Raw genomic sequence first — 11,642 nt, 5'->3', positions numbered from 1 at the left:
ATATTCCATGTTTGTTTTGGTGGGAGAATTGGGCTCCGATGATGGCATGTTGTCTTGGTTTCTGTTGCTTGGGTTCCTGCGCTTGCCTCTCGCCATCAGATTATCTCTAGTGTTACTTTGTTCTGCTATTTCTGACAGTGGCCAGACTGTCCTATAAGCCTGTGTGTCAGGAGTGCTGTAGACCTGTTTTCCTCTCTTTCAGTCAGTTATGGGGACAGAGTGTTCTGCTTTCTGGCGTGTAGTTTTTCCTCTCTACAGGTCTTCAGCTGTTCCTGTGGGCCTGTGTCTTGAGTTCACCAGGCAGCTTTCTTGCAGCAGAAAATTTGGTCTTACCTGTGGTCCCGAGGCTCAGGTTCGCTCGTGGGGTGCTGCCCACGGGCTCTGTGCAGCGGCAGCAACCAGGAAGACCTGTGCCGCCCCTTCCGGGAACTTCAGTGCACCAGGGTTCCAGATGGTCTTTGCCTTTTTCCTCTGGCGTCCGAGATGTGTGTGCAGGGAGCAATCACTTCTGGTTTCCCAGGCTTGTCTGCCTCTCTGAAGGTTTAGCTCTCCCTCCCACGGGATTTGGGTGCAGAGAACTGTTTATCCGGTCTGTTTCTTTCAGGTTCCGGCGGTGTCTCAGGCACAGGGGTCCTGCCGCTCCTGGGCCCTTCCCCCGGGAGCCCAGAGGCCTTATACAGTTTCCTCTTGGGCCAGGGATGTGGGCAGGGGTGAGCAGAGTTGGTGGTCTCTTCCGCTCTGCAGCCTCAGGAGTGCCCACCTGACCAGGCGGTTGGGTCTCTCTCTCACCGGGTCTGGGAGCAGAGAGCTGCTGCGGGCCGGGATCCGCGTGTGTGGGACTTCCGGTAAACACAGAACGTGCCTGGTCCTAGAAAAATTCTGCTTTCCTGTGTCCCAAGCTCACCAGGCAGCTTTCTTGCAGCAGAAAATTTGGTCTTACCTGTGGTCCCGAGGCTCAGGTTCGCTCGTGGGGTGCTCCCCACGGGCTCTCTGCAGCGGCAGCAACCAGGAAGACCTGTGCCGCCCCTTCCGGGAGCTTCAGTGCACCAGGGTTCCAGTTGGTCTTTGGCTTTTTCCTCTGGCGTCCGAGATGTGTGTGCAGGGAGCAGTCACTTCTGGTTTCCCAGGCTTGTCTGCCTCTCTGAAGGTTTAGCTCTCCCTCCCACGGGATTTGGGTGCAGAGAACTGTTTATCCGGTCTGTTTCTTTCAGGTTCCGGCGGTGTCTCAGGGACAGGGGTCCTGCCGCTCCTGGGCCCTCCCCCACGGGGGCCCAGAGGCCTTATACAGTTTCCTCTTGGGCCAGGGATGTGGGCAGGGGTGAGCAGAGTTGGTGGTCTCTTCCGCTCTGCAGCCTCAGGAGTGCCCACCTGACCAGGCGGTTGGGTCTCTCTCTCACCTGGAATTCATTTTTTATCCAGAAGGAGCAAGTTCTTTTGGCACTGGCACATGAGCTCTTGCTCCATATGAATGTGTAAGTATGGATGTGTGTTTGAAAGTATATAATTATGTGATAAGTAGTAGTTGGGGTCTATTGGAATACATGAATATGTACATGTATGAGTGCATGAATTTGTATATGATTGTGAGTTTAAGCATATTTGCTTTTGTAAATGTTTCTTCTTCCTACGAGTTACGTTCACTAGAAGGCAGAGAGTTTAATAAACTCAGAGTCATAGCAGGAAACTTCCAGTGGAGACAAGAACAAAGGCAACATTGGTTAAAGCCCTACTGTATTATATGAGGTGCTAAACACTAGAGACTGCAGTTTCTGGTCTCAGAAAAACTCAGTGTGTGAGGTCACCTACGGCAACAGAGTAAATTAAGTTACGATAGCTAAACAATATTGAAATAAATGTAACCTAATTTTTCATAGTATCAAGTTTTGCCACAGCTAATGCTCTTCCCTCAGCTATCTTCAAGAGAGTGCCAGATCTCTAGAGCTGTCCTGGCAACAGCTCACAATGAGTTAATCAATATAGACGTCGTATAGATAGAATTCTATATATCCACAGATACTTCAAAATCTTGAAATATTTATTCTTGTTTTATGTACTAGATTCCATTATGTTTCCCTTGTGAAATTCCCATGAGATGCATGATTATGTGATTTGTTTCCTTCATTGAAAATAGATAAATGACAGTGAAGATATTGAGTTTACTTTCAAGTTGAAGGAATGGCAACTTGTGTTTGCAAATGAAATTCATGGAATCACAATTTGATACTAATATCCAAAGAAATATCTTCCAGTATCGTCAGCAATAATATTCTCTGAGGTGTGAGTACATTGAAATATTTTTAACAAGAGTATCACATATGTCTTTTTAATTTGTGATTTTGCTGCTTTGTCTGAGGATCATATGTGCAGGGACTATGACATCCTCTAGGATACACATTATTCTAAAAGGAAAGAAGAAAAAACCCAACATCATTGGAAGATTTTTAAATTCTATTTACCTGAAGTTATTGCCTTGCTGAGAGGGCACGAAAATTTCTTGCAAAATGCCAGTGGTGCTACCCTGACAAACCTGTGAGAAAAAAAAAACCTAAAATATTGACAATGCTTTTTCTAAGCTGTTTTGACTTTTAAGACTCCCTGTATGAAAATAACTGTTCCACATTCTTGAGAAACAAGTATTTGGATATCTTCCTGAATTCAGTTTAGTGAAGACGCAATATTAAAGAACAGTGATCAGTGCACATCATAGTGGGAGAACACTCCTGTGCTCGGACCTGTGAGGTCAGTTTACCTAATCTGAATGTTTGTCTTCACAGTCATAAGATGCTACACACAAAGGTACAATGCAATCACATGGGTTACTTCCACTGAAAGGCAATACTCCCACTGAAAAATACTCACCTTTAAAACTTCATAAGCATTTAAGTGTCAAATGGAAAATATAATTGCTTTGAGTTAAGTGTTAATGTGGCAAATAGTAAAAATTGATAACCCACTGCTGTCTCCTCAGATTGACATTTTCTTTGATTTATATAACTGTAGGGTATGGACAGTAACCTTAGTTCTTCAGGTAAGACATGATGTTAGAAGAACAAGGGGTGAGTGTCACTTTAAATACAAAAATAGTTTAGAGACAGAGTGGATATTTGAAGGACTTGGACATGGCTAGCAAAACAAAGAAAGTACTCTCAGTGTGTGCTCACAATGTCATGAAAGATATTTGCACACGGATTCCTCTCTTCTACGCAGTCTGTGTTCTTCACCTGACATTGTGTTCACTTTATTTTCTTGCTTACTTTTTGTGGCAAAAACAGTTTAATTGTGGGGAACTTGAGAGATGGTTCAATGGTCAGAAGCACTTGCTTCTGTTTCAGAGGAGCTGGGTTTGGTTATCATAATCCTCATGGTTCCTCAAAACTGTTTGTAACTATAAATCCATGGGTTCTGTCACAGTCTAGTGTCCTTTGCCAACTATGGATTGTCATAGTGCACATATACACAAGCAGGGAAAACATGCACAAACACTAATATAGAAATATAAAACATTCAAAAATAAATTTTCACTCTAACATGAAGTGTTATTTCATAATCTAATGCAAAATGCTTTTAACGTTTTAATAAAATGCAATATTTTTAGTGTGGTCTGACACGACAAAAAGCTGTCTCATGACCCAGCTTGATTTTAAAAGCACAACTCAAGCAGTATTACAGAGCAATAGTGATAAAAACTGCATGGTATTGGTACAGAGACAGACAGATAGACCAATGGAATAGAATTGAAGATCCAGAAATGAACCCACACACCTATGGCAACTTGATTTTTGACAAAGGAGCCAAAACCATCCAATGGAAAAAAGATAGCATTTTCAGCAAATGGAGCTGGTTCACCTGGAGGTCAACATTTAGAAGAATGCAGATCGATCCATGCTTATCACCCTGTACAAAGCTTAAGTCCAAGTGGATCAAGGACCTCCACATCAAACCAGACACACTCAAACTAATAGAGAAAAAACTAGGGAAGCATCTGGAACACATGGGCACTGGAAAAAATTTCCTGAACAAAAACCAATGGCTTACACTCTACAATCAAGAATCGACAAATGGGATCTCATAAAACTGCAAAGCTTCTGTAAGGCAAAGGACACTGTGGTTAGGACAAAACGGCAACCAACAGATTGGGAAAAGATCTTTACCAATCCTACAACAGATAGAGGCCCTATATCCAAAATATACAAAGAACTCAAGAAGTTAGACCGCAGGGAAACAAATAACCCTATTAAAAAATGGGGTTCAGAGCTAAACAAAGAATTCACAGCTGAGGAATGCCGAATGGCTGAGAAACACCTAAAGAAATGTTCAACATCTTTAGTCATAAGGGAAATGCAAATCAAAACAACCCTGAGATTTCACCTCACACCAGTGAGAATGGCTAAGATCAAAAACTCAGGGGACAGTAGATGCTGGCGAGGATGTGGAGAAAGAGGAACACTCCTCCATTGTTGGTGGGGTTGCAGACTGGTACAACCATTCTGGAAATCAGTCTGGAGGTTCCTCAGAAAATTGGACATTGAACTGCCTGAGGATCCAGCTATACCTCTCTTGGGCATATACCCAAAAGATGCCTCAACATATAAAAGAGACACGTGCTCCACTATGTTCATCGCAGCCTTATTTATAATAGCCAGAAAGTGGAAAGAACCCAGATGCCCTTCAACAGAGGAATGGATACAGAAAATGTGGTACATCTACACAATGGAATATTACTCAGCTATCAAAAACGAGTTTATGAAATTCGTAGGCAAATGACTTGAACTGGAAAATATCACCTGAGTGAGGTAACCCAATCACAGAAAAACACACATGGTATGCACTCATTGATAAGTGGCTATTAGCCCAAATGCTTGAATTACCCTAGATCCCTAGAACAAACGAAACTCAAGACGGATGATCAAAATGTGAATGCTTCACTCCTTCTTTAAATGAGGAAAAAGAATACCCTTGGCAGGGAAGGGAGAGGCAAAGATTAAAACAGAGACTGAAGGAACACCCATTCAGAGCCTGCTCCACATGTGGCCCATACATATACAGTCACCCAATTGGACAAGATGGATGAAGCAAAGAAGTGCAGACCGACAGGAGCCGGATGTAGATCGCTCCTGAGAGACACAGCCAGAATACAGCAAATACAGAGGCGAATTCCAGCAGCAAACCACTGAACTGAGAATAGGACCCCCGTTGAATGAATCAGAGAAAGAACTGTAAGAGCTTGAAGGGGCTGGAGACCCCATATGTACAACAATGCCAAGCAACCAGAGCTTCCAGGGATTAAGCCACTACCTAAAGACTATACATGGACTGACCCTGGACTCTGACCTCATAGGTAGCAATGAATATCCTAGTAAGAGCACCAGTGGAAGGGGAAGCCCTGGGTCCTGCTAAGACTGAACCCCCAGTGAACTAGACTGTGGGGGGGAGGGCGGCAATGGGGGGAGGGTTGGGAGGGGAACTCCCATAAGGAAGGGGAGGGGGGGTATGTTTGCCCGGAAACCGGGAAAGGGAATAACACTCGAAATGCATATAAGAAATACTCAAGTTAATTAAAAAAAATAACTCCAGAAAAAAAAAAGCACAAGATGAAGTTGACAATTAGTATGCTACTAGATATATGATGTATTATCACTGAATAGGTAAAGGCTATAGAAGGAAGTATAGATGAATTGCTAATATGATTACTCTGTACAAAATCCAAGATGAAATATGAATATGTTTCATAAATAATAGCATGAGATAAAAATTAAGTCACAAAAGCATTTCCTTTAAAACTCAGCATGTATTTGCTATTTTAAATGTATTTTTCTCATAATACAGCCTTACTATGTAACACTAGGTGTTTCAGGAAGCACTATGAAGACCTTGTTGGTCTCAAAATCAAAGAGATCTGCCTACCCCTGCCTCAAAATGCTGGCATTAAAGTTCTTCACCACAAAGTGGCTTACATGATAATTCCTATATTGATGACTTTATTATATTGAATTTAGTATGAATTTAGAATTTACTAGAGGAGATACATGAAACATAATAAAGTTCTTAATAAACAATCAGAAGAATATGAAATGTTAAATATTGTCCAATTGCACATATCACTAAGTGTGAGTGTACATTTATCTGAATGATAGAACCCTGGTACATCACAAACATCAGCTTGTGTTCCATGAAGAAAGCAATAAGCAGAGAGTAAGGCACACCATCAGGTCATGCGTAGAGTATGACTAACTCTGTGTAAATATTACAAGACACATTTGATCCTTGTATTGGTGTCTTCCATGTTGTCTTCCTACACTTATGACAGATCCTCAAACAAGACATTGCACCAATGGCTATTAAATATATACTCAGTGCTTCTGTAACAAGATCATAATCTACTGTCATATATGAATACTTCTCATTCCAAAAGCATATTCCTATCCTGCACATACCAGGATTGTGTGCTTCTTATACTTCCATTCTAAGGTTGCCTATAGTATGAATTATGATAAGTGAAATGATTAATAATAATTCAAAGGTAGTCTCCAATCATGTAAGGTAAGGTGGATATCCCATTGACTTATTACCACAACCATTCAGCATCTGCACACATGGGTTGCATTATCCTGACATTACCCATAGGCAGCCGTAATTTGGGAATTATAATATAGTAAGAAACAACCGGGATTGAACTACAGTGAAGAAAACTTTTAAAAGTTTCAATATTTTTTAAATATGGAGTTATTCTTGAGATTTCTCTGTCTGTTCCATGGATCTGTTTTGACATTTTCTGATTAGCAGACCTGAGCATTTATTCAGGTCTCTCTTCTTTGGTGACTGACACTCAGTCTGAAATATATAGTAGTAACCAGTCTTCATTTGTCTGCAGGACAATGAGTATATTGTGTAGATCAAAACTCATTAATAAGCAGTGGTGTAAGAGAGACAAGCCTAGAGGGGAGCCTGAAATAGCTGTCTCCAGTAAGGCTCAGCCAGAGCATGGCAAATACAGAGGCAAATGCTAGCAGCAAACCATTGAACTGAAAATGGGGTCCTCGAGACCCCATATGTACAACAATGCCAAGCAACCAGAGCTTCCAGGGACTAAGCCACTACCTAAAGACTGTACATGGACTGACCGTGGACTCTGACCTCATAGGTAGCAATGAATATCCTAGTAAGAGCACCAGTGGAAGGGGAAGCCCTGGTTCCTGCTAAGAAGGAACCCCCAGTGAACTAGATTGTTGGGGGGAGGGTGGCAATGGGGGGAGGATGGGGAGGGGAACACCCATAAAGAAGGGGAGGGGTAGGAATTAGGGTGATGTTTTCCCGGAAACCAGGAAAGGAAATAACACTCGAAATGTATATAAGAAATACTCAAGTAAATAAAAAAAAAGAAAAAGAAAATGGGGTCCTCAATAACATAGATTAATTAACTGCACAGTCCTTAATTTTTCTCAAAATATAATTGTTTTATTCCAATTTAGAAGCATAGAAAGTTAAATATGCAGTATAAAAGTAAATCTTCCACATTAGCTGACTTGTGTTATTCAACATACCCCTAATTAAATTTATTACTTTAATCACACATACCATATCTGCACCTTAATGTCATCCATTCATAGTTTCCATTTGGTATACGTGCTTAAAAACAGGTTTCCTGATTTCCTTAATCTATCCCTTTGAACATGAAATGGGTATTAGAATGTATTCAAACTTTCCCATGGATATTTTCACATATGCAAATAGTAAAGATTATGTGAGGAGGCTCTAAGAATCCTTACAAATTTTGTCATTAACTCTCTCTCTCTCTCTCTCTCTGTATATATATATATATATATATATACATATATATGTATATTATGAAGTAGTTATTGTTTGTGTTGTGTCATGTAGTCTATGTTGGCCTTGAGCTCAATAGCTGAGAATAATTTTAAACTTTAATTATTCTACATCTACCTTTCTAGTGCTGTGGTTACGTGTAGGGTAGGTAAATATCCAATCAACTAAGCTACATCCTAGTCCTGCATTTTGATATACCCCAAATTCTGGTTTTTGTTACTTATTTATTTTTTATTTTTCATTGTGCTGATGTCATTTAACTTACTGTATACCTTGTGACTAGAATACTGTATTACCGTTATCAAAAGAAATAGAACTAATTGGAAATTATATGTAATTATAAGGAGAGTAAAGGGTAAAATAGATTATACAAAGACTGAATAGTCACAGAATGACTGGGATGTCCAGAAATCCAGTGTTACTCAGTCTAGAAGCTGGAAGAGTCAGAAAAATAGGACAAGTGACTCACCCACACTTTAGGTCTGAAGACCTAGGGGCCCCTAGAGAATCACTATAGTCTGATTCTACGGTCTAAAAGTTAAAGCCAGGTGGAAGTGGGTCTACAATTTCAGGACAGTCAGAAGAACTATATAGTGAAACCCTATCTCAATAAATAAATGAATGTTGAATGATCTGCAGTCTGGTGTCCTTAAGTCGTTGCAGATTCAAAGAAAGGGAGGGAGGGAGTGAGGGAAGGGGAGAGAGACAGAGAGAGACAGAGACAGAGAGAAGACAAATTTACCTAGTTAAAAGGAATCAAGAGCCCCAGCGTATTGCCATCCCTTAGAGATGGCATCTCGTAGCCGGAGACCCGAACATAGCGGACCTTCAGAGATGTTTAATGTCCCGAATGAAGCCTGGAAATAAGTTCGCAACTCACGGATGATTGACATCCAGACCAAGATGATTGAGCGAGCGCTGGAGCTTTTCTGTTTGCCAGAAGGTAAGCCCTCTTAACTGTTAGACATCAACTGCGGGTTTCTGGACTGAATGGAGATTATGTCTCAGAAGAGGGACACTATTGGGTGGGCACTGACATCACCCCTGCCATGTTGGATGCCGCCTTGAACCGAGATACAGGGAGACCTACTGCTAGGGAATATGGGCCAGGGAATACCTTTCAGATTGGGTTCTTCTGATGGCTTCATCAGCAGCTCTGCTGTGCAGTGGCTCTGCAACGAAAACAAGAAGTCGGATATCCCTGCCAGGTGCCACTACCACTTGTTTTCTTCTCGGTACCCTAGTCCGTGGGTCCTACAGCTGTACCCAGAGAACTAGGAGCAGCTGGATCTGATCACAAGCCAGGCCACTAGGGCAGGTTTCGCTGTCATTGTGGTGGTAAATTTCCCCAACAGAGCCAAAGCAAAGAAGTTCTACTTCTGTTTTCTGGGCCTTTCATCTCCCTGCCAAAGGGGCTGACTGAGAATTAGGATGCAGACCATGCCTCCGAGTCTACTTTCATCAGTGATCGGACTCCACAAAAGAAGGCAGAGAGGGACCTGGTGAAGAAGAGCCAGGAGTGGGTCTTAGAGAAGAAGGAGAGATGCAGGCACCAGGGTAAGGAGGTCAGACCTGACACCCAGTATACTGGCTGCAAGCACAAGCCCCGCTCTGAGAGCCTGGGCACCCAGACCTGCGTCCAGTCCTGCAGAGGTCCCTGGCCACCCACTCTGTTCAGAGAGTGGAAGCTGTCTAAACCAGGACCTGCCTCTGAGGAATTTTCTGGATTGAACGTTTAAGGTCAGCAGCTTGCAATATAGTATTTTAGAAAAGTTGGAAAGCCCTCAAAATATTTTTTTTCTAATTGTTGAAGGGATCTGGATTTGGCTATCCCAACACCTGTAATCCCAACACCCTCCTGGGAATCTGAGACAAGAAGGTGGAAAGTTCCAGGCCAGTCTGGGCTACACAGCAACAACCTGTATTAAAAAACCCAAAAGAAAAAAATTCTAAGGATGTTTTATTTTGTCCTTAATGCATTAAATTACTTTAAAAAAAAGGAGGAATCAGCTTGGTGGTTGTTTGTATTGTTTGTATGGCAGCTTCACCCTTCTGGGTTTTGCTCATCAAATCCCCAAATGAGCAGTGCCATCGGTGTTCAGGAGCAGTCTTTCTCCTTTATTTTTTTCATCTGATGCCAATGACCTTGAGAAATACTGTTATAAATATGCCTAGAAAGAGCAGTGAGCTATGTCAGTGGATAAGCTGCTTGCCACCTCATTTCACTCCCTCATATCTACAATGGTAGAAGAAAAAAAAAAGACTTCTTCACGTCAGACACACACACAACGCACGCACACACACACACACACACACACACAAACACACACACACACACACACACACACACACACACCACTAAATAAATGTTTTAGACCTCTTTCCAAAGTGTGCTATACCAATTTTCTAGGAATTTTTCAACCCTTTTAATATAACTAAGATTCATAATGCCTAAGAAAAAGATTGATGGAGTCTATACAGAAGCTTAGTACAGTAGTACAATGTCCTACAGTTAGTCTGGGTTTTCTCTAGTCACAGTATATATTTAAACATCATTTCTATACTGCAATTTACTACCATACCACAGTTTAGAAACAAAAGAGTAAGTGGTATATTTTAAAGTCATAAATGGAGTAGGAGGGTGTGTTCTGTAATAGTTTTAGAGAAGCCCAATCTAGAGACAGTTGCATAACATTCCAATCTAGAGACAGTTACATAGCAGCCAATCTAGAGGCAGTTACATGGTTGGCACTAGTTGAAACAACTTGAATAAATATGTATTACACAGCCAAATTAAATATGATGTGATAAACACATATGACAGGCATATGGTATCAAATATGATGCAAAGAAATATGTAAACATGCATATGTAAAATAACATGTAAAGTGGATGAGAGATCTTTAAGACACAATGGTCAGACATTGATAACTACCAGCTTTCTAAGATTTTAGATGTATATGAACTGAAGAAAGCCATGTGTGCTTCTTTGATCACACTGGATACCAGACCAGGTGTCTTAGAAAGCCACCAAGAGTTTACTTGTGCCAAGAGCTGCCAATCATGTCACTTCCCCCCACCCCTCCCCAACATATTGCTTCTGTTTCTCCGTCATAGCAATCACCATGCTTGGTTTTTTTGTTTGTTTTTTTTTTATTTTTTTTTTTTGTTAAGCCAAACCTATTATCATTTTTGGTCTGATTTTTAAAAAAATTTTTTATTATTTTGGAATAATAAAGTGGAATGTGAATGGAAATGTGCACAGCAGTGTGGGTGCCCATGAAGGTCAGAGGAATTGGATCCCTGCAAGCTGGAGTTAGAGAGTTATGACTGACTGACTCCTGAGGACAGGACCCAGATCCTCACTCAGTGATGAATGTGTTCTTAACTTCTGAACCACCCAGCCCACAGTCTGTGTTACACACTTGTAGTGAGAATTTTGGATCTTTTAAAAACTCGGGTGAATATGTTTTTGTTTTAATCCTAGATGTGGGATTTGGGGCTGCTTCCGTTTGTCCTCAGTCATTGGTTATGACTGTCTCTTGATCTATGATGGCCATGATATTTTGCCAGCTGCAGATAATGTAATTACTGGGACTCTGGAGAGTGAATGGATGCAGAGCTTTGCAAGCAGCCAGACTTGCTTGAAAAATGGAAGAGGCTGCTGCCCTCCCTGCTGGTCCTGGTTGTTGCTGTTGCTGTTTGACCAAAGAAGTTGGAGATATCTTGAAGTCGAAGATTGGACTTTCCCCAAGGAACCTAAGCACCCTAATTAACAGGACGTATGTTATTTGTTGGCTGAAAGAGGTCTCCAACCC

At 41.5% G+C, this 11,642-nt stretch overlaps 1 pseudogene; it reads left to right on the top strand.

The window, feature by feature from the left end:
* The first annotated feature begins 8,613 nt into the window (after positions 1–8,613).
* Positions 8,614–9,563, top strand: Bud23-ps1 (BUD23, rRNA methyltransferase and ribosome maturation factor, pseudogene 1; annotated as a pseudogene).
* Positions 9,564–11,642: the final 2,079 nt, after the last annotated feature.

The sequence above is a fragment of the Rattus norvegicus genome, chromosome 1 (assembly GCF_036323735.1).
Source record: "Rattus norvegicus strain BN/NHsdMcwi chromosome 1, GRCr8, whole genome shotgun sequence".
Lineage (NCBI taxonomy): Eukaryota > Metazoa > Chordata > Mammalia > Rodentia > Muridae > Rattus > Rattus norvegicus.
The sequence above is the reverse complement of the archived record's forward strand: the minus strand, read 5'-3'. Positions and strand labels throughout refer to the sequence as shown.